The sequence below is a fragment of the Phyllostomus hastatus genome, unplaced genomic scaffold (genome assembly GCF_019186645.2).
Source record: "Phyllostomus hastatus isolate PE091 unplaced genomic scaffold, TTU_PhHast_1.1 phas_contig_152, whole genome shotgun sequence".
NCBI lineage: Eukaryota > Metazoa > Chordata > Mammalia > Chiroptera > Phyllostomidae > Phyllostomus > Phyllostomus hastatus.
In genome coordinates, this window is record NW_025333622.1 from 12,682,830 (window position 1) to 12,706,084 (window position 23,255).

Consider the following 23,255-nt stretch of genomic DNA (forward strand, 5'->3'; position numbering starts at 1 on the left):
AAGAGAAATTAACTTGGTCTCCTTTAAGTTCTCTGTCTAATTTTCACTTGGCAACAATTTGATGGGTGAGGGTGCAGGAGGACAGGTAAACCCAGAACCCATCCCCTTGATGGTGTCAAGGAAAACAATAGCACTAGTTCTGAAGTTCTAAACCTGGCCTGACATTTCTTATCTGTGTTTTCCTCACATGTAAATTGAAGGTAATTAAATCATGTGTATTTGTGGAGCATTTTACAGTTTACTAAGTGTTTTCAGTTATAATTTCATTTCATATGCACAGTTGGATGGATGTACAATATGCAGCATAATATCACCTCACTGCACTGCTGTAAAGATTTAAAAGCAGAGTCTATAACTGCTGTGTACACTGCAAAGAGAGTCGGCGATGAGAAGGACCATCACCAGGTGCTACAGTTGGCCCTCGAGCAGCTTGGGGAGTGGGGTGGAGGGTGTGGTTAGGGGAGCCCACCTCTTGTGCAGTTGAAAATCCATGCATATGTGGGATTCCCAGAGTAGGAGATGACCCACTTGAGCAATGAAGGTCTGAAAAAGAGAAGGGTCAGCTTAAAAAATCCAGGTGTAGCCCTGCTGCCGCAGCAGCCATGGAAGAAAGCAGCCCCGTGGCTGTGGGCCTCAACAATGGCCATGAATTGACGAAGAATGGAGCAAGCCAAGGCACAGCCACTGCCGTGGGCGCCTCACCAAGCACACCCAGTTCGTGCAGAGCATGATCTGAGAGGTGTGTGGCATGATCAGGGACTGTGCACTCTCCAGGGCTTCATTTTTCAATCTGTCTGTGACATCATAGGGAGTAAAAAATGTTTCTCAATTAAATGACTGAATGGACTTATACTGTAGAACTAAAAATATGGTAAAATGAGTATAGGCAAAGGGCTGAGTGCTTAGAAAAGGTGGAGAGAAAAGAATGGCGTGGATGTTTGGGAATGTTGTAGCCAGTATAGTGGGATTATTCTTCAGGAACATGGTCCTGTCTTCTCGGGAACATCTGCGTGCACATCACTTAGGATAATCTTAGCCATGGTAGCAAAAAACTACAACACAGTGGACATAAGCAATGGGGATATTTATTACTATTGTCATATGATGTCTGGAGGAAGGGTGGCACCAGGGTTGTGTAGTCCGTGGGTCCAAGACATCCTCAAGGACCCAGGTTCTTTTGTCTTTCTTTGCTCTTCCCTCTCACTTCCCTCTCAAGGTCACAGTGTGGCTACAGAAGGTCACAGTGTAGCTGAACAAGGAGGGATTCCTGCGTCTTCCTTTTAAGAGCCAGGAAAACATTCCCAGGAATAATCCGAGAGGCCCCTCCTCATGTCTCAATGACCAGATTTGGGTCAGAAGCCCCCCTCTAACCTACTCCTGGCCAGGGGCCAGCATTTGCTGTGACTGGATGAGGCCTCTGAACTGGGCATAGGTGGCTTACCCTGAGCAGTGAACAGAATTGGAGTTCTGTTAGAAAGTAGGAAGGGAGAGGTGGTGGTGTTGAGGTGAGCAATAGCTGCAATAGCTGACCCAGAACCCAGCTGCCAGCTTGTTTCAGAAATCACAGGATGAAAATTAAATGACTTTAAGAATATTTTCTACCCTGAGAACCTAAAATGAATTACTTGAAGTCAAAGTGAGGAGACCTTTCCTCTGTGTGTCCCACCTGCAGGTCCTGCGCTGACCACAGCTGCCTTCAGGACACTGGCCCGGAGCCACTGTCAGGTCGTCAGGCTGCTTGTCAAGGGTGGGGCAGCTGCAACTTGTGCTCTTCCTCGTGAATCCAGCCTGGGGTGCCACCTGGCACTCAGCACGGCCACGTCTCTTCCCAAGGTAAGAGCTGCAGGAGGAACCCTGGGGCAGCCAGACCCTAGACACCTGGAATTCAGGGGGAGCTCCAGGGGATTCAGTCAAGGTGTGCTACCTCCCCACCCCCAGGTGTGTAACTGGACATGAGGCTTGCTTATGGTAAGAATCAAAGGTTACTGGAGGAAGGGTGTAGTGGGAGCTGCCCCCTGAAAGAAGGCTGGGCCAAATAAGCAAGGGTTCTGAATGATGATACAGAAAATAGTATCTCTGTAGGCATCTCTGGTTTTTTGTAGCTCTGTTAAAAACTGTTAGTCAATTTACCAAAGTGGACTCCCAAAACCACATGGATCTTGTGTTTTCTACTTGCCAGATCTGTGGAGAGCCGTGGAATAGGCTTGTCTGCCCTCTGGGGTCTGGCTGTCTGAACAGAAAGAGAAAGCTGGTAACAAACTGATGAGAGAATCTTCCACCAAGGGTAGCAAATAATGATCATGGACAGCAGTGGGTAGCCACAGTGGGCAGGGAATGTGAGTTCTATGCCAAGAGCAGTGGTAACAGCTTCTAGAAATTGTCTACTAGACTGACATTCTAAAATTTTCCCAGTTCTTCCAGACACACATCAGGAGCAGCTAAAATGAAATATGTAGGAAATTGAGTTTAAGGTGGTACAGTGGGATTTAGTTACAAGTGACTTCTATGGTATTCACTGGGGGGGAGGTGAAGTAACACTGATTTATTTGGCCATTATATGGGTTGTTATATTTTATGCGTCTGCCTTAAATCTTTGATCAGATTGTCAACTTCTTAAGGGCAGTAATACGGCATTTCATTTCTCTTATGTTCTTCACAAGATCAGCACTCAGCAATTATTACTGGTTGATTTTTTGCTGCATACCTACACACTACGACTTTATCAGCCAAGGGCCCAGGGTTTTCATTCATTTGAACAGAGGCGTCATTAGTATCTGTTGAGCACCTCCTGAGATGAACAGCGTCAGATACCTTTGCCACTTGAACTGGCCCAAGGGTATTCATTTTCTAGGGCTGTTGAAACAAAATACCATAAACAGCATGATTTAAAAAACAGAAACACATTATGTCACAATTCTGGAGGAGAAAAACCCAAAAACAAGGTGCTGGCAGGGCCCTTGCTCACTCTCCAACCTTCCCTGTCTCTCCCTAGCTTCCAGCAGTTTGCTGGCAATCTTTAGTGTTTCTTGGCTTGCAGCCTGGTAATCCAAGCTCTGCCTTCATTGTCATGTGGTGTTCTTTCTCCATGTCTCTATCTTCACTTGACTACACCAGTCACATTGGACTAGGGGCTCATCCCACTCCAGTGTGACATCCTCTTAACTAATGACATCTACAGTGACCCTATTTCTAAATAAGATCCCATTCTGAGGAACTGGGGGTTATGACTCTACATTGTCTTTATTTGGAGATTGGAGACCACAATTCAACCCAGAATGTGAAGTGAGCTCGTTCACAGGATAAGACTAGGACATACAAAGGGCTAGGAGTGAATATTAACAGTGTCCCCTGGTGCTGACTGGAAGGGACAGGGAGAAGTGGCAGCAGGGGCATGTGTCCTCTGTTTCCTTGTCACTCTGCAGGGAACTTTGCTTGGGTTGGGGCCCAGCGGGACACATGCACTACTGTCTGTGTGCCAGTGGAGGAATTCCACGCTCCTGTTGCTCCACCCTTTAATAGGATGTGTTGGGAAGAGGCTTAATGGCTGGGAACAAACAGACCATTTGGGGTCCAGGCAGCCTTAACTTTGGAGCAAAGTGGAGGAGCCCCACCTCATCCTGTGGAAGTTGCCCTAGGAAAGGAGGAGCTACTGGGCCCAACCAACGCATTGCCAGGCAATTCAAAGAGAGTTCTCAATAGTAGTTACTGAAGAACCTGCTTGTCTCCAAAATCTGGACTTCATGCTGCTAACTCTCTGCCTCCCCAGTGTAGAATTCCTTAATGCAGGGTTGTAAACCAGAGGCCTACAGGCCAGTTGTAGCCCGTAGATGTGTTTTGGTTATAGTGGCTGGTATTCAAAACATTTTTATATTATTATCTGAATAAGCAATATATTTACCTGGTTCAAAAGTCACATCCTTATAGAAAGAGATCTAGTAAAATCTTATCCTGGCCTCCATCTGCCTGTCCAGCCCCTTCCCCTCTTATTACTTTTATTACTTTCTTATACATTCTTCTAGAGCTTCTTATTGCAAATACAAGTCAGTGCAAATACACATTCTGCCTCCATCCCTTTATTTCTTACATAATTATAGTACACTGTACACTTTTTCTACCTTGCTTTTTTCACTTATCTTGGAGCTCTTTTCCTATCAATATGTTGAGAGCTTTCTCACTCTTTTTAATGGGCCACAGGGCCCCACTGTGTGTATGTACCGTCATTTATTTAACCCATGCTACTGATGGATACAGGTGGTTTCCAGTCACTTGCTGCTTATTACACGTCCTGCTGCACTGAGTGAAACTGCCATTTTGTACTACACTTGAACATGTGTAACATTTAAAACTTCTGACATATCTTGAATTATCAAAAAAGACCAGAAACACTGGGTTCCAACAACTATATGTGGACAACTGTTTGGATTGAGTAGCAGCTGTTTCTGAGCATACCTAACATTAGCTCCGGCCTGCTTCTGTTTGACATTCTCTCACTACCTCCCCCTCCCTCTATTCCATCGAGCATCTCGAGGGTACCGCTTTTTCTCATGGTAGATTCAGAAGGAAGGGGGAATCGCTTTTGTACTCATGCTCTTTCAAGTAGGAAATGAAAGCCGAGGAGGTTGTCTTTTTCGAGAAGAAAAGGAAAAGACAGATTTCTTTGTGGATGTGATTTTGCTTCTTTCATACGTGACAAGTTGGCTCATCTGTGTTACTTGTCTGGGCGCTTGAGGGTGCAGTGGCTTTGTTACGCCCATGCCTTTCTCTCATCTCTCAGTAGAAGGGAAACTCTGCTTGCCAGTCACGTCAGCACTGCCAGGGCAGCTGCTTGGAGACCAGCACTAAACATGAACAAGACAGTCAAATGGGTTATTCTGCTACTTGTGTCAGATCACCAGAGCTCTACCAGGACAGAATAGTCCTATTCCTATTTTATAGACAAGGAATCATTAACAGAGTGAAGTCGCCTGACCAAGATTCATAAATTGTACATGGCAGAACTGGCACCTGAATCCAAAAACTTCTGGCTGTAGGCCTGATGTTTTAGCCAATACACAGGGTCCAGAACAAATAATGCCCCTTTTTGTTACAAAATCATAAGCATGAATTCTGTAGCATAACAATATCACACACTCAAGCACACCATACGACATTTTAGTTGAAATGTTCAAATTGCTGTCCATCTCGTGTGAGACATTCATGTACCCTACCAACCACACTCAAGCAAGCCTTACTTCTGCTGGACCCTCCAATTTTTTTTTAAAGGGTATAGCTTAACAGTTACACTTCTCACCTTTTCAGTTTCTTGTTGGTGGTGGCATGGTGATGATGGTCATGACAATGATAAGAGAACATCTCTGAAAATAGGTGAGAGTTGACATGCTTCGGAGACAGCATACAATGAAAATAACAGAGACCATGGCTCACCCTTTATGGTCTGTCACATGCTATACAGTGGAATTGTCTCCACTGTCCCCTTTGCTCTTTCAGGGACTCAGCATTTATGTAGCAACTTCTGAAGGCAAGGCACTGTGCCAGGTGGTCAGTAAGATGCATTGGCCACACCCTGGTCCTTGGAGCTTAGGGCATGTCAACAGAAGCTGCAGTGTCACCTGGCGAATGTGTCATTGGAGTGACACGGATGTGCCTGGCTGGGTCCTGAATGTGATAAAAGAAATAAATTCACTGTGGGAGTAACAAGGTGGGTGGTTTTCTGTTGTCTCGGGCCTTCATCACTGCTGGACGAAGGAAGGAAATGAGGCCCGGAAGTGGAGACTGTGAGTTACAGTGTTGAGCCATCTTTCTGACCACAGCCCAGGGTGAAGGTGACAACAGCTGCAGCTCTGGAGACTGTGGGCTCTTTGGAGATGGGCTCAGTCAGGGCTGAAAGGTGGACTGAAGGAAACCACTTCTCGCCTTCCCTGCACCACATCTCAGCTTTTCTCATTCCTGGTCATTGGTTTAATGGCTGCACTGGGCTGCTTTCCACCTGGGAGGTGGAAATTAGCATTCTGCTGGAGGGCAAACCCTGAAAGACTACTAAGCCCCACCAGCTTTGGGGGCAGTGTGGGAGGAGGGGCCCAGGAGAGCACAGTTCCTAGGTCACCATATTCTACCTTTGACTTCATGCTCCAGCAGAAGGATCTGCATGTCAGGCTTCTTGCCACAGGGAGGGAGGCTCTTTTCTTGGCTTCTTTTTGTTGCCTTTCTTCTTTCTTCTCCCCCAAGTTTGCATGCACAGCATCTATCATCTCTGTGGTTATCTTAGAACAAGTGGGGCATTTGCTTTTTACTTATTCTTTGAGTGTGACACTAACCACAGCAGCCTCCCTGCAGAGGGAGTGGGGCGGGGCCAGCCATTCTTCATTCAAATACTGTGGTCTTTGGCATAGCTGATGCTAGTGATATAATTACTCAAAACAGAGGTGTTGAAACTCAGTTCAAGTGACTGTTGGGGATCTGTTGCTGTGCTTCAATGGATGAGTAATGGAAACAATTTTTTTTTCTGGTTAAAAAGGAGATTTCAGAGTCCTGATGGAATATAGATGACAGACACTGCTGGGCTACAGCCACATGTGCTTCTCTGTGCTGACACTGTGTGGACATACAAGAGACATGTCCCACACTCTTCTTGTCCTCAGGGGACTATTGACAAGAAGAGGAGCAAAATGTACAGTTGACCTACCCTCTTGGGCTTGTGTCCTCATTCGAGAAATGAATGAGGTTGGGGTCAGTGTTCTTTGTGGGGTCAGAGCTGTCCCTCAAGTAGTGCTTCACAAATGTCCTGTGTGAATCACCAGGGGGTCTTGTTAACTTGCACATTCCTCTGTAGGTCCGTCCAAGGCTTATGATTCTGCATGTCAGATAGGCTCCCAGGTGCTGCTCTTGCTGCAAGGCCCGCAGAGCTCAGTACTGAGGCCCGGGGGACATTTTGGAAATCTGTGCTGTAACTTCAAGTTGCCACAACAACAGGGAGATGCCCCTGGCATCACTGGGTTGGGGCTAGGCTTGCTAGTCATGATTGTATGTTCCGATGTCCATTGGTGAATTGTCACCCACCCAGCCAAACTCAACCCCACTGTACATACAACATGTTACTAAATTAACAAAAGCACATGAAACATCACTATCTCAATGAATTTCTATATAGAAGTTGTTTTTAAAATAGTTTACATACTAATCTAAATAATATATTAATATTTGTAGTGCAATGATACATACTTGCAAAAAATAGGTATTGCAGTGATTGAATTTGGGGTTGCCTCTGTTTTTCACTCTTACTCTGATATTCCTCCTAGAGATCAACCAAGCAAATTTTTCCAACCCACCCTCCTTTTCCCCTTGCCTAGACACAAAGGATATTGTTTCCAAGACTTTTAATGCCAAAAACTGAGTGTGTGCCTCCACTCTGTGGGTGGGTTTCCAGATTACAGATATATTTCTGTGATACTCTGTCATTGTCCTGTCTCATGCCTCAGAACAATAAATTGCTATACTTATATGTAATGCTTAGTTCATATGCAAGAATAATATACTTTCTTGTTTTTCCTACTTTAACATTTATAATTTAATTCAGCGTGTTATCTCAACTTCAAGGAAAGTTATTACCTTCTTCCTGTTATCAGATCCAGACAGGATAGTGGGTTTGTTATTTCTCATCCTAACATTTTTATTCCGTTGTTCTCTGCTTTTTTATTTCCTTGTAGTCCTTATGAGCAGCACTACATCTAATCTTATCCATTGTAAGTAGGAGTGAGCATTAACTACTTCATCATTCATCCCAGTGCAGTTGTGCGTAAGTAGTTACATATTGAAATACTTATTATTTTATTATAAATTGCATTCCTTTTTTCCCTTTATATCATAATTAGAGCTAAATTATGCATATGAGCTAACCTGCTTATTTAGTAGTTTTATTTCAGGTGGTAAAGATAACGTTTCCAAATATTTATTGTAAAAATGGGACATTGATTGGAGAAGGTGGAACACCACTGGATTAAATGATCTCCCTGACATTCTTTGTGCAACAGTAAAAAAACAGTAGATAGATGACACTGTGATTTGTAACCAACTTGAAAATAATCCTAGAGGAGAAAGCCATCAGAGAAAGTTGGCATTACCTGTGATTTCTGCTTGGATGAAATACTATGAGTCATCAAGACTTAAAAGAGTAGCTCTCCCCAGGTTGTACTGTAGAAACTGGGAAGTTTAAACACACATTCACACAAGCACTTACATACACACCTGGACTCTACCCAGAATCATTCAAAACTGAGAATCTGTAATGAGGTCTAGGCATCTGTAGTAAAAAAAAATCTCCCCAAATGATTCTAATGCCCTGTGAGGTTGAGAATTCTTGCCTGTAGTGGGGTAAATGGTAAAAAGATAGCTCCCGTCCTAACCGCCAGAACCTATGTATGTGACCCTGTCAGAAAAAGGGTCTTTGGAGATATATAATTCAGTTACAGATCTCCAGTTCAGATCATCCTGGATTGTCTTAGTGGGCCCTTAATTCAATCAGTGTCCTTTTAAGAGGCACACAGAGGAGAGATGGAGAGAGGAGGCCATGTAGAAACAGAGGCAGAGTTTGGAATTATGGAGCTATAAGTCAAGAAAAGCTTACAGGTAGCAGCAGTCAGAAGAACTAAGGAATGACTTGCTCCCTAGGGGAGAGTAGAGCCCTGTGGACACCCTGATTTAGCACATCTGGCCTCCAGAACTGTGAAAAAATACATTTCTGTTGTCCTAAGACACCTGGTTTTTGATCATTTATTATAGCAGCCCTAGGAAACAAATACACTGCCTATGGGGTGGATAAAATTTGGTGAGATGGGAGAAATATAGGAGCTTTTCAGATGTGGAAGCAAAACGAGTGAAAGTGAGAAGGCCTGGTTGGGGGAAGAATGAGAGTCAGGATGACTAGAGGAGAGAGTGGCTTTCTAAGAGGAGGGGGAGCTAGTTCTACAGAGCCCACCAGAGAATCCCTGGTGTGGAGAGCCGCCTTCCTGTCCATTCTGTTCTGTCCTGTCCTGTCCTGACCTGTTCAGGAATAGCGTTTGCTGTCCTCCTTAGACCACAAGAGGCCCAAGAAGCTCAGAAAGTGGGTTTGCCCTTCATTCCACACGTGTGGGAGCCACTGCCGGGAGCTGAGGAGGAGCAACATGGCGAGGTTGTAGGGAGGCCTGTGTCACATGTCTGAACACTTGGCTCCTGAATCCTTCCTGTTGTTCATCTTTCCCCACACCAGCAGGCCCATCTTACTGGGGTGGCCTCATGAACGAGAGTAGAGCCATTTATTTCCCAGCTGAAGGTCCAGGAGAAAGTGCTGACTGGTTGGATGGATCTGCCCATGTCTTGGGAGTTGATCCCTTCTGCAGATCCCTTTTACATGAGGTCACATCACTTTGAATGAATTCCAGATGGGCCATCCTCACCCACTGCATTGGAATGAGAGCAGTCAGCCTCAGAGCACACACATGCCACCTAGGCTTCCTTAATAACTAGCCAGTTATCCTGTGGAGGCATCTCCTGGGCACTGCCTCTTTTCTATAGACTTCAGTAAAGGAAACTTCCATTAACAGTGCCTGTGAAATGAGAGTCCTCCCTGACTTCTCCAGCAGGAGCTGAGTGGGGATGAGAATGCTTAGACATGAACTCCCTATTCACTCTACAGACACTGTTTTCTGAGCTAACTTAGATAGGACCAGTGGTATGGGAGCAGAGGGGTCACCCTGAGTGTGACTGTATAAGGGTGGAGAAGCTATTAAGAGCTGCCTGGTAAGAACCATCTAGGAACTGCAATGCACTGAGCTGGGGTGGGGCTGGGGTCCAGACTGGATGCAAATTGAAGAGGAAACAGAGGGGAGCCCTGACCCACAGTTATTCTTAGTCTTCAAGCTGGGTTGGGGGTTTTGTATTACCCATCATCCCCCAAATGAACAACTGATGTCTTTAAAGGAAGGAGGTTATTTCCCTCCATGCACACCACCCTATGACACCATTAGGTCTGTTTTAATGTTGAAGAAGATGCTAGGTGCAGGTCAGAAGGGAACTGTCATTTTGGGATTCCCTGAATAGGATGTCCTGGTGGAGGTCATTCTGGGCATTCTTTTGCCTCCGGGAACCCTAGCACCCATCCCCAGCTTTTATGGATTGTGATGGAGAAGGGCATCTTCAAGTGAGAGGTGAGGCTGACGTTAGGGAGCAGGATAAAGGACAATTGTTGGTGTGAAGTCTCATGGGGCACTTAGCTTCCACCTCCTGGGACCTTAGTTTCACTGGACATGAAGGCAGAGGACCAGTGAATGTTTTTCCAGTTGAACAGAATATTCTAAATGTAAATGCTCAGTTTCAGGCCTCCACCTCCCTCCTTATACTTCCAAGAAAACCTAGGGGATTTTCCCAGGGTGGGTGGAGGGGTAGATAAAACTGACAAGCTGAACTGTGCGGAAGAACAGTAGACTGCAGAAAATGAACACCATTGGAGACTCCCTGCTGTGATGAGAGGGCCAGGTGGGTGGCTTTCCTACCCTTGACTTCACCCCAGAGAAGGGGCATTCCAGAGACCAGCCATAGGTCTGCACAGCAGACACACTGAGTGCTGCTCAGTCTCATCCCAGAAAAGTGCTGGGACACTTCTGGGAACAAGATAGACATGCTCTGACCTCAGGAAGCTTCCATTCCTGGCTGGAGAAAGATGTTAACTAATTATACACGTGCTCACTCATTACAGTGGGCATACATGCTAGGGAGGGCTTCAAGGTCCCTGAGAACATACAGTAGTAAACCTAGTCTGGAGGGTCTTAAGTTCATGTGTCCAGCTCACCCAATTTAGGGAGGAGGAAATGAGGCCCACAGAGGGGAAGAAAGTTGGTGGAGATAACTAGTTAATATCAAGATGAGACTCGGCTCCAATCCTGGACTCCCAGTTCTGTTTTCATCTGAGCAGAGGGGCTGATTTCCATTATGGGCCTTATTACCTACCCCTTAGAATAGTAAAAGAATAAACCCTTTAGCATTCAATTCCTACAAGAAGCATTCATTGACTCCTGTTATGTGATTTGACCTCCAGGAGTTAAGCATTTCGTGAGGGACAAACATGAATACAACCAAGTATTTATAGTGTAGTGTGTTGAGTCACAAACACAAAGGACCATAGCAACACAGAGAACAAGCAACTGGGTGTACTTAGACTGGCATTCAAAGCCCTCTAGGCACCGGCCCTGCCTCTCATTCCGTGTGAGTGCCCATGAGTGTTGTCCCTTACATTTTCCGAATCGTCCTCCACCCACTGCAGCCCTAGGGGCCAATTCATGCTGCTTCTTTGCCTAGAATGGCCTCCTTTCTCCTCACTGCTCAGTCTGCCTATCCTGCAGGGCCAATATACATGCTCAGCCCCCCCCAGAGTTTTAATTTATCGCCCAAATCATTGTCCTTTATCATTTGTTGAATTTTTCTTGAAAAACAGCTTATTGTGTAAGCAACATATGTTTATTGTAAAAAAATAATCAGTGAATGTAGCAAACAGGAGAGAATAAAAATCACCCATAAAACAGAGATAACCATCATTAACATTGAGGTATATTTTCTTCCCATCCTTTTTCAAAGCTCGCACACATGCACACACACTTTTTCATTGCCTTTCCTCATTCTGCCTTACGTTTTGTTTGTCACGTGCACCTATCTTCTTTCCACGGTGAGCTATTTGGGGGCATGGACAATATGTCACTCACTTTTTATCCCTCTTACTAATACAGCATCTTGTGCTAGGAGGCTCTCTGAAAGTATTAGCTGAGGAGAACACTCTGTGAATTTGCTTGGCTTTGGAACTTAGGGCATGATCATTTTAAGGAAGCAATTCTGCTGTCCTGGGGACTGATGCTTGTTGAAAACTTGTTCCACTCTTTGAGCCCCAGTTTTTGCCAGCTGGGAGGCTGGGGAAGGGACTGAGAATCCATACAGATTCAACAATTGGCTAAGACACACACGGTGGGTGACTAAGTGTGCTCTGCATCCTGTATGGGGCTGCGTTGAAAAGCAGCTCTACAATGCTATTCAACGGAGGCTCTTCCCTTGCTTTAGAAAGACACCGTTGATTCTGGCAAATCTTGCTCTATCCTTTCTGATAAAAAACAGTGTTGGCGTTTCACCCAGGGGTAAGTGGGTGAGATTTTCTTCTCTGGCAAACCAGTTTTCACTCTAAGATACTCTTTGCTTAGATTAAAATTCAAGAGGTTCTTGAGTGAATATTGGAAATGGAAATAGCACAGGCTGTTTTCCAAAAAGCCTGGGGTTGGGAGGTTGGGACCAAGTGAGGAGGAGTGTTCACTCAGCTGGCCACAGGTGAGAGCCTAGCAGAGCCCTTGAGAGGAGAGGAAAAGCAGCAGAAAGCGTTCAGAGGGCACCAGGATCCCTTTGAGGCACGTGCGGGAAACCTGAGAGGCTGGTGTGTAGACAGCAGCAGAGCAGTGAAAGCAGTAATGCGGGAGGCAAGTCCATGTGCCTTTTTGTGCTTTTTAGTTGAATATGGCAAGATGTTTGTGATTTAGATGCCTTTTCTTCTTTAAAGAAGATGATTCATAGCAGAAACTATTTCTAGAATTAAATATCTCAGAGGGAATTTCATCACAAGATCAAAAAAAAAGTCTGCAAGATTTTGCTTCTGATGAAAAACATCAAAAACAAGTAAAATCAAAGAGAAGCCTTAAGAAAACACATTGATTTGGGTGATGCTACGACATCTCAGCTCCATGGAGCCTCTTTCTGAGCCCAACAGTGGAGAGGAGAGTGAGGAAGTAGTTGGGGCTCAGCCTTGGAGACTACCTCCTGTACACAGTGGGGAAAAAGAAATGAGACTGATGGGGTCTGGTGGTTTACAGAGGACAAATGGGGAGGTGAGGACCCTGAGAGGAGGCCAAGTGGCTTGCCCAAAGCTAAGAGATGAGTGGTATTGAGGGAATATGCTTCAGAAAAAATCCCAAATCTAGTTTTCTTTCTGTGACTCTGCATTGACTGTGGGAGAGAAAGGGTTTCAGTAGAAAGAGCATAGGTTTAAGATGCACTTGGTTTGAATCCTGGATGTCTTGGGACAGGTTTTTAATTTTTTTTCAGCCTCAGTTTGCTCATCTGTACAAAGTACAAACTACCCCTAACTTGCCCCAGGACTGTCCCCATCTTCTCAAGCATGACCTCCAGCCTTGAAAGCTGTCGTCCAGGCCTCACACACTCAGTAGCTCATTTGTCCACTCAGGGCCTGTTCCAGGTGCTAGGAACACAGCTGGGAATGGAAGTGGCGAAGCCTTAGCATTCACCAACCTTGTGTTCCAGACCAGGCTGTGCAGTAGGAGCACAACGTGACCCACACATGTAATTTCCAACTTTCTAGTAGCCACATCAGAGTAAACAGGCAAAGTTAATTTTAATATTCTATTCAACCTAATACATCCTAAATTTCATTATTTCAGCATAGTCTCAATCTAAACATTTATTAGTAAGATATTTTCCATTCTTTTTAATTTTTTAATTTTTAACCATTTCATTCCATTTTTAAATTGAAGCATAACTGGCATACAACATCATATTAGTTTCTGCCATATGCTGTAGTGACTCAGTATTTGTGTAGATGCTGTGCAGTGATCACCACATTAGGTCTAGTTAACATCTGTCACCACATAGTTAACCGAATACTTTTTTTGTGGTGAGCACTTTTAAGATCCACTCTCCTAGCAACTTTCAAAGATATTCAGTACAATAGAGTATTATTAGCCATAGTCACCATGCTGTACATTCTACCCCCAGGACTTACTTATTTTATAACCAGGAGTTTGTACATTTTCACCTTCACCATTTCACATGCTGCCATCAACCTCCTCTGGCAACAGCAATCTGTCAAGCTTGTTTTGTTTGTTTGTTTGTTTGCTTGTTTGTTTGATTCAGCATATAAACGAAATCATATGGTATTTCTCTTTCTTTGTCTGTCTTCATTTAGCATAATGTCCTCAAGATCCATCCCTGTTGTGGTGCATTCCTAGTTTTTGATGTGGTTACTATCCTAACACATCTCAGTTTGGACTGGCCACATTGCAGTGCTCTATAGCCTTGCATTTGCTGTATTGGACAGTGCAGTTCTAGAACTCAGGAGTAAGAGAGACACTGCCATCCACCCCAGTGAGCACATCTGGGGGAAACGCTCCAGTGCAGGCCCTGCCTGAGGGAGAGTGCTGCTTCCCCAGCCAATGGGCCCTGCCCAACCTGCCAGAGCATGCTAACTTCACACAGCAAGAAGGAGAATGCCACACTCTAGAGTTCTGTCCTAGTCTCTGAGTTGAAAAGAGAGAATGACATTGAGTTGTCCTCTTTGTAACAGTAGCAACAACAACAACAACAACAACCCAATTAGTACTTAGTGAGTACTAGGCATGGGGGCCAGGCCTTGTGCTAAGCACTTCATTAGCTTCACTACAAATTTATAAGAGAGGTAGGCACTATTATTATCCATGCTTAAAAGAGGAGGAAAGTGGAGAACCCTAAAAATTCCACTGATAACCTATTAGAACTGATAAATGAATTCAGTAAAGTAGTAGGATACAAAATAAATATTCAGAAATAGATTGCCTTTTTATACACTAATAATGAACTATCAGAAAGGGAAACTAAGAAAACAATCTCATTTACAATTGCATAAAAAATACCTAGGAATAAAATTAACCAAGGATGTAAAAGACCTATACCAGAAAATTATAACACTGAAGAAAGAATTTGAAGAAGATACAAATAAATCGAAGCATATACTGTGCTCATGGGTAGGAAGAATTAAAATCATTAAATTGTCCATGCTATCCAAAGTACTCTATAGATTCAGTGCAATTCTTATTAAAATACCAATGGCACTTTTCACAGATCTAGAATAATCCAGAAATTTATATGTAACCACAAAAGACCCTGAATGGCTACAACAATCTAGAGAAAAAAGAGCAAAGTTGGAGGAATCACACTACCTAATACCAAATGATACTATAAAGCCATAGTAATCAAAACAGCATGGTACTGGCATAAAAACTGGTATATGGATCAATGGAACAGGATAGAGAGCCCAGAAGTAAACCCATGCCTTTATGGTCAATTACTATTTGACAAAGGAGACAAGAACATACAATGGGCTAAATGTCTATTCAGTAAATGATATTGGGGAAATTGGACAAATATATGCAAAATATGGAACGGCAACCTTCTTACACCATATGCAAGAATAAACTCAAAATGGATTAAAGACTTCAATGTGGAACTTGAAACAATGAAATTCCTAGAAGAAAACATAGGCAGTAAAATCTCTGATGTTTAGCAATATTTTTTCTGATATATCTCCTTGTTTAGGGGAAACAAAACAAAAAGTAAACAAATGGGACTACATCAAATTAAAGAGTTTTTGCACAGCAAAGGAAACCATCAACAAAATAAAAAGATAACCCACTGAATGGGAGAACATATTCAACCAATCATACATCTGATAAGGGGTTAATATCCAAAATTTGTAAAGAACTCAGACAACACAACACCAAAAAAAAAAAAATCCAATGAAAAAGTGGGCAGAGGACCTGAATAGAGATTTGTCTGAAGAGGAAATACAGGTGGCCAATAGACATATGAAAAGATTTTTAATATAACTAATCATCAGAGAAATGCAAATTAAAACAATGAGATCATCTTACACCTGTTAGAATGGCTGTCCTCATTAAATCAACAAACAACAGTGGTGGAGGATGTGGAAAAAAGTAAACCATTGTGTGCTGTTGATGGGAATGGCAGTTGATGCAGCCACTGCAGAAAACAGTATGGAGGGTCCTCAAAAAGTTGAAAATGGAACTGCCTATGACCTAGCAATTCCACCTCTGGGAATATATCCAAAGAAACTCACAACACTAATTAAAAAGAATACATGCACCCCTATGTTCATTGCAGCATTACTTACAATAGCCAACCTATCGAAGCAACCTAAGTGTCCATCAGTAGACGAGTGGATAAAAAAGTGGTGGTACATATACATGGTGAAATATTACTTGCCATAAAATGAATGAAATCTTATCATTTGTAATAGCATGGGTAGACCTAGAGGGTATTAGGCTAAATGAAATAAATCAATCAGAGGAAGACAAGAACCATATGATTTCACTTGTATGTAGAATCTAAAGAACAAAATAAATGTAGAACAAACCAAATAGACTCATAGACACAGAGAACAGACTGATGATTGGCAGGTGGGAGGGGGTTAGATGAAAAAGGTTGAGAAATATAAATTGGCAGTTACAAAACAGTCACGGGGATGTAAAGCACAGCATAGGGAATATGGTCAACAATATTGTAATAACTATGTATGGTGTCAGGTTGTTACTGGAAATATCTGGGAGACCACTTTGTAAAGTACATGATTGTCTAAGCACTATACTGTACACCTGAAACTAGTGCAAAATAATATAGAACTAAACTGACATTGAAAAATAAAATTTAAAACAAAAGACTGAGGAGGAAAGCCTCTCAGAGAAATTAGATAACTTGCTGTGGGTCCCATGAGTCATAAGTGACAGACCTGGGATTTGAACCCAGGGCTGTCTAAAGCCAAAGGCTTGTGTTCTCCAAACAAAAACAATAAAATGAGATGCAGGATGGGTCCAGGTTTCCAGGGCCTTTGTCAAAGGCTCTCTTCCTCTACTCACAGGGCACACTGCCAAGTTAAGAGGCTTTGGAGATGAAGGTGTCAGTGAGGATGACTCAGTGTCACAGTGAGGGCTATATGTGACTTGTATGGCACCCCCAGCTCCTGCCCTCACCAGCCATTGTCTAGGATCCATAACTGCAGGCATGTTCATATTGCAAATAAGATATTAATTCATAGGCATACATGACAAAAATCTGTCAATTCTGAAGCACCACGTGAAAATTTGCTATCATTATTGTATGGTACTGCTATTCTCATCATCGTTCAGTTGGTGGTATGTCCAGGGAACTCACCATAGCCCAGATCACTGCACCAGTGGCAGCAGCATCAAATGGGAACTGAGAACATAGCCTAACTTGAATTTTCTGTTCTTAGTAGATCCCAGCACCTGAATGTTTTAAGTTTCACTTATGGATATTTGTAGTAAAACCCAATGTGTACACAACTCATTAGCCAGGTGTTTTCATCATTTTCCAGCTTGTCTGGTGCTGAAATCAGTATCTATGTTCAGCCTTGGGTGACCAGCAGCCCTCCTAACTCTTCAGAGCTTAGTTAGAGAGGTACTTAGAAACCCTTAAGCTGACATAATAACAGCACCTAGGCTTCCTCTCTCAAGTTCCAGGACAAGTGAGAGGCCAGGAAGCCAGCCACCCTTGTCCAGAAGAGAAAGGGCCCACAGTCTGTGTTCAGGTTTCTTGAGCATCCTCATGGCCTTGCTGAATGGGACTACCTGGAAGAGATCCAAACCCTATTCTCCCACTGAGGCCCACCTGCTCCACAGAAGCCGTTCCTGACATGTCAGCCCCCTCCAGTCCTCTCCTACCTCTACGGTCCCATAGTCTTAAATGCCTGTGCCACCCTCAGACACTGAAGCCCCTGTCTTGCATTGTTAGCTATACACTTTCTGTATGTCCTTGTTCTTTCTTTCCTAGTCCCAGACTTTAGTGACCTCTCCTAGTGACAATCACATGTTGACTTGTGACATCTCTGATGACCTGGTTGGTCAGCTTCACCTTGTTTCAGAGAGGGCTTAAAGGGGCTTCTTCATTCTTGTGAGTGAGCATTATGTCCTTAGTGAACTTCTGTCTTGGCTTTGAGTGCTGCCTGTCTATCCAGAGTATGTGTCCTTTGAGAACTGGGTCTTATAATCTTGGCCTCCAACAAGAATGTCTGCCTGATGTACCTTGGGGACTCAGTGACAATGTAGAAGTATTGCTCAATATCAAGCAAAGGACTCATGTCCCAATCCAGATCAGCTCCCTCTGATGCTAGTCATTTGCTTTTCTTTTACTGCAGTTACCATGATTTGTATCAAATATTCATCAATTTGTTAAGGCCTTCCCCCCACACTGGGAGCCCTTTTTGGTTCTCCCCTGTGTCTCTAGCACCCAGTACAATGCCTAGAACTCAGTAGAGCTTGGTAAAGACTAGGTCAGTAGCTGTGTAACCAAGCAGACAGGTGCCCATACACATAGCACCTTGGTGATGACCCAACAATTAATGCTGGAAAGAATAGGTTTTTATTTACAATAGTCCAACCTTGGGAGTGGAGGACTCTGAGCACTTATCTACAAGACCCAGCACTTCTCTTGTTCCCCAAAAGGCTATAAAGCCAAAAGCCCCAAAGTTCCCATCTTCTTATCTTAAGCCGGCTGTGCAAATAGTCTCACAGCAGCTCTCTCCTTCAGGACCTGGGGTACGTTGTCATCAGCCTCCACATAATAGTCCAGGCAAGCATATGCCGTGGTGCACTGGATCATGGTGAAGTTCAGGAAAGACTACGTCCTGAGAGTCCAGACAGAATCCAGGTTTGCACGGCAGCAGGTCAGCATCTTGCAAGGTAGGATCCTTGGTGCCTTTGGAGTCTTCGATGGCTTTTGATAGCTATCAAAATCGGCATGCCTGCTTTTGTTACAGAAATAACCCATTTGGGAGCCAACATCCTGTTACAGAAACAAGCCCTTTCCCCTGGGGTCTTTTTTCATTGTGGTTTGTCTTTGCCCACCCCCATCTTAGGACTGTGGCTCTCAGTGCCAGAGTTTGGTAAAAAGGAAAGGAACTATTTATTCAAAAGTTATAAGGTTTAGAGTAAGGGTGGAATGTCACTGTTAAATCTCAAAGTCCCTTTAAAATACCCACAAACACACACACAGCTCTGCCTTCCCCCTTTTGCCCAGGCAGGCCAGTCTTAGAACATGCCAATCAGAAGTACTGTCCTCCAGGAGAAAAACAGTATCAGAAGTCCACAGCTCACTTCTCCTGGTGCCTCCCAGTAATCCAAGCTCAGCTGGGCAGGTCTCCCGCAGTCCCCAGCACCATCAGCTGTGTCGTCACCATCTCCAGTTCTTAGCTGAAAATCACGTGGCACCTCCTCATGGCCCATCAGCAAGAGTTTCTTCACCTCTTTTCTTCCGGCATGGTCTCGCATTGTACCCCGTTCCTCGTGGCCACCCTGCCTTTTAGTTTAAATCCCTTTTAGTTGAACCTCCACTGTAACCCCATTTCCAACTCCTCCCACAATGGGCTACACTTGCTAGCCCTCCTATATTTTCTGCCTTTCTTGGATGCCTTAGTTAGTCCAGGCAAGCGTAGCCCCCTGGCATGGAGCGAACCATCTCCAACCTCTAGCACAGGCGCTGTAACCAGGGTGCTGCTTCCCAATTACATGATGGGTTAAAGTTGTGCATACCTTCTTGGTTCCATGCAGGCTAGGAGGCTAGTTTGCTGTTATTGATATGCAAAATAACTCTGCTGCTTTTCCCAGCCCCTAAACTAGGCTTGTGGGTGGCCCTGGGGCCTCTCAGCCTACACCCTGCTACACTTTCTTACTAGCCCATGGCAGACGAGCTCCTACAGCCTGAATGGCTCCTATCTCACTACTGGCAGCGTGGCTCTTCTACACCTCTCCATCATGCTTCTCTCCTGTGGCTGCCCACTGTTCAGTTAAATCCTGACCCAGGGTCTCCTATGTGACCTCATCTCCGACTCCTCCCACTATGAGCTACATTTGTCAGTTCTCCTATACTGTTTACATGTATTCAGCTGCCATCCGTAGTCAGAGCAAGAGTGACTCAGTGATCCAGGGGGATGCCCCTGACAACATGACTAGTCAGGATATATCCTGGAAGTCACACCCACCTTGCCCCAAGGCGGTGGCACAGCTATTGTCTTGCCTTTGCTATGAAAAGTATCTTAAGCCTTATCATCCACTCTCCCCATCCCCCCAAACCATGGGCTGTGGAGGTTTCCGGGGACCCCCAGTCTACACCTCCTTTCAGCTGTACATATGAACAAATCAGCTGGTCCCTGTAAAAGAGGGTGAAGGTGGAGAGAGGAAGGAGTTAGCACCTGGGCACTGGAGGCTTCCTGAAGAGAGGCTGGCTACAGAAGGGCATGTGGAATAATGGCAAACACATTCACTGAGAAGGCAGGGACCTGAGGGTGAGGCCTTTTCCTGCACTGAGGTTTATTTTCTATGTAACCTTAAGATAATCTCATGAGGGTTGAAAGAGAAGTTTTTGTGGAATTGCTTTGTAAACCACAAAATAGCATGGTAAGAGGTTATTCATCATCCTAAGATCTGGTCCCTGCCTACCTGTCCAAATGTATTTCTTATTAATTTGATTTATCTAGGCCAGTGTTCTCACTTTTTAAAAATGTGTTTTTTTCCTTATTGCAAAAGTAATAGAGAGTAATAACAAAACTATTAGAAAATTCAGAAGAAAATACAAATAAATCATCTCTTAAGATTACCACATAGAAATAACACAATCAACATCTTATGTATAACCCAAATGTATATTTTTCTAAATACGTAAGACCTAAGTTTCCCAGGCGTCAGAAGCTGGGGGCAGTCAGGGCAACGTTGCTCTCCATTCTCCATGGCATTCTCTGTGGTGTTCTCCAGGGGGATGGCTTTGCTGGAGGCTACTGCCTGGGGAGACACTAGCAGGGGTGCCAAACTCATTCTTACCAGGGGCCACATCAGCCTCGTAGTGGCCTTCAAAGGGCTGAATGTAGTTTTAGGACTGTATAACTGTAACTACTCTTTAACGGTTAAGTGAGAGCTCAATGCTGCCACTGGATAGAAACAAGGTGGAGGGCCAGATTTGACCTGCAGGCCCTGTGTTTGCCACCTGTGCACTAAAGGGTGGAGCCTCTGCACTCTGGTTGCTTCCAGCAACAATGCCAGTAAGGGGTATTGAGAACCGACTTCTTCCAGTGCTTTTCCCTATCTGAACTACATTCTGGGTTGATGTATGTACTGTTTGTCTTTCTCCACTGAGATATAAGCTTCATCAAGTCCAAAGCTTGCTGAATTTGCATTATTGTTGCCTCTTTGGCTCCTAGAACGGTTCCTGCACATTGCAAACATTCACTGAATGAATGAACACCAGGGTATTGTATTACCTTATACAGAACACCAAGCACTTGCTTCAGATGAGTTTGTGCGTGTGACCTGCACAGAGACCAAATTCATTGGTAATATTTTGGGATACATCTGGTTTGCCAAATCTAGCTATTGTTAGAAATATGGCCTCAACAGGGGTCCAATGGAGAATCCCAACCTCCTTTGCGATCACTACTGCTGCTTCCAGTAATTTTCAAGCATGCCCTGAGACCACATTACTTAGCATGTGGCCAAAGCATTCTGCAAAGTTTGTCTCTAGGTTAACAGTGTTAATTAACACCACCAAACTGTCCTGTCCTCTCCTATCTCAAAGCCTGTTCCAGCACCTTTCAGGTTGGTCTCTGTAAGGGGCCTTAGGCTTTTCTTGGAAGTACTACTGCTCTTCTTAGGCAGGGCTTCAATTCTGGCCCTCCATCTGCATCTTTAAGGTTGAGCTTCTATGGTGCAAACAGCTTTTGTGGATTGGGTACAAAGGACTGAAAGACTGCTGCTGAGAGCTAGGATGCTGAGAGGGAGTGTCCAGTTAGCCCTGAGGCTCCCTACTGCTCAGGCACAGGAGAAGTGCCCCACCTGGGCTAGACCCAGTCTCCAGACTCAGTTTGCTAAGCAGACTTCCCACTGAAATGCCTCCACCCCTCCTGTCTCCAAAACCTGGGAAAGGATGGGACGAGGCCGGTTTTCTTCTGGATCATGGCAGACCTACTGGGAAGGACACTTTTCCCCAATTTCCACAAACCCCTTCCTCTGTGGCACCCAGGGGGAAACAAGGTGTTTTTATCTCTGTGTGTTTCCTAGGCAGTATACAAACACAAGTCTCAAAAGTGCTCTCCAGACTTGAAGAGCCACCCATGCTCTGAGCATCCAGGTCCTGTCCCTGGAGTGAGAGATCAAAAGGAAGACAGAGTGCCTCCCACAGCCCCTGGTCCTCAGGCCCAAGGTCTGCCATGGGTGCCTTTACTGCTGTTTTCAATATTCATGAGGATCATCCCCAAGCACTTAGATTTCAGAAACTGAGTTCATCAGACTTGCCATTATTCTCCCAAGTCTACTTGACAACATAGTTGGTTTTTGTTTTTTTTTCCCCCAGCTTTATTGAAATATAATTGGCTTATAACATTGTATAGGTTTAAGGTATACATAATGATTTGATATGTATATATTGCAAAATGATCACCGCAACAAGTCTGGGTACCATCCATCACCACACATAGTTACAATATTTTTTCTTCTCATAAGAACCTTTAGGCTTTGCTCCCTTAGCAACTTCCAACATACAACACAATGTCCTTACATTTTACCCCCTTGTCTTACTCATGTCGTAACTGGAAGTCTGTTCTCTCTGACCACCTTCACCCATTTCTCTCCCTTTCCCCACACCCAACCCCTGGCAGCTACCAGTCTGTATTTGGTCCCTATGAGTTCGGTTTGTTTTTTGTTTTCTTTTGTGTTTAATTCCACGTGTGATGTCATGTAGTATTTGTCTTTCTCTCTCTGACTTATTTAATTTAGTGTAATACCCTCAAGAACCCTATACATTGTTGTCACAAATGGCAGAATTTCCTTCCTTCTCATGGCCAAATAATGCTCCATTATATATATGCCACGTCTTCTTTATCCATCCATCATTGATGGACACTTAGGCTGTTCCATGTCTTGGCTATAGTGAATAGTGCTGCAATGAACACAGAGGACAGATATCCCTTTTGGATAATGGTTGCATTTCCTTAGGATATATACAGGGGTGGGCAAAAATAGGCTTACAGTTGTTTGTATGGAAAGAGACATGCAGATTATGATTATTATAATAGCATTATTAAGTCTGTGTTTTGTGTAGTGTGAACCTACTTTTGCCTACCCCTTACATCCAGAAATGAAATTGCTGTATCACATGTTTGTTTGTTTTATTTTTAATGCTTTGAGAAACCTCCATACTATTTCTCATAGTGCCCATATCAATTTACATTTCTACCAGCAGTGCACAAGTGTTCCCTTTTTTCCACATCCTTGCCAGCACTGGTTACCTCATGTCTTTTTGATGACAGCCACTCTGACAGGTGTGAGGTGATAGCTTATTGTGGTTTTGATTGTATTTCCCTAATTATTAGTAATGTCAAGCACCTTTTCATGTACCTGTTG

The 23,255-nt window shown here is 44.1% G+C and overlaps 1 protein-coding gene across 7 annotated transcripts in view; it reads left to right on the forward strand.

The window, feature by feature from the left end:
- Nucleotides 1-23,255, forward strand: part of CRACR2A (calcium release activated channel regulator 2A) — a 162,228-nt gene that overhangs the window by 17,810 nt on the left and 121,163 nt on the right. For 5 of the 7 annotated variants that reach the window (XM_045830542.1, XM_045830547.1, XM_045830544.1 and 2 more), the window contains exon 2: nucleotides 1,673-1,833. The gene's annotated coding sequence lies outside the window, so the exon portion shown is untranslated. Of the gene's footprint in view, nucleotides 1-1,672; nucleotides 1,834-7,703; nucleotides 7,793-18,396; nucleotides 18,549-23,255 lie in introns of those variants that run through there. The other 2 variants (XM_045830543.1, XM_045830545.1) reach the window with 2 other exon arrangements.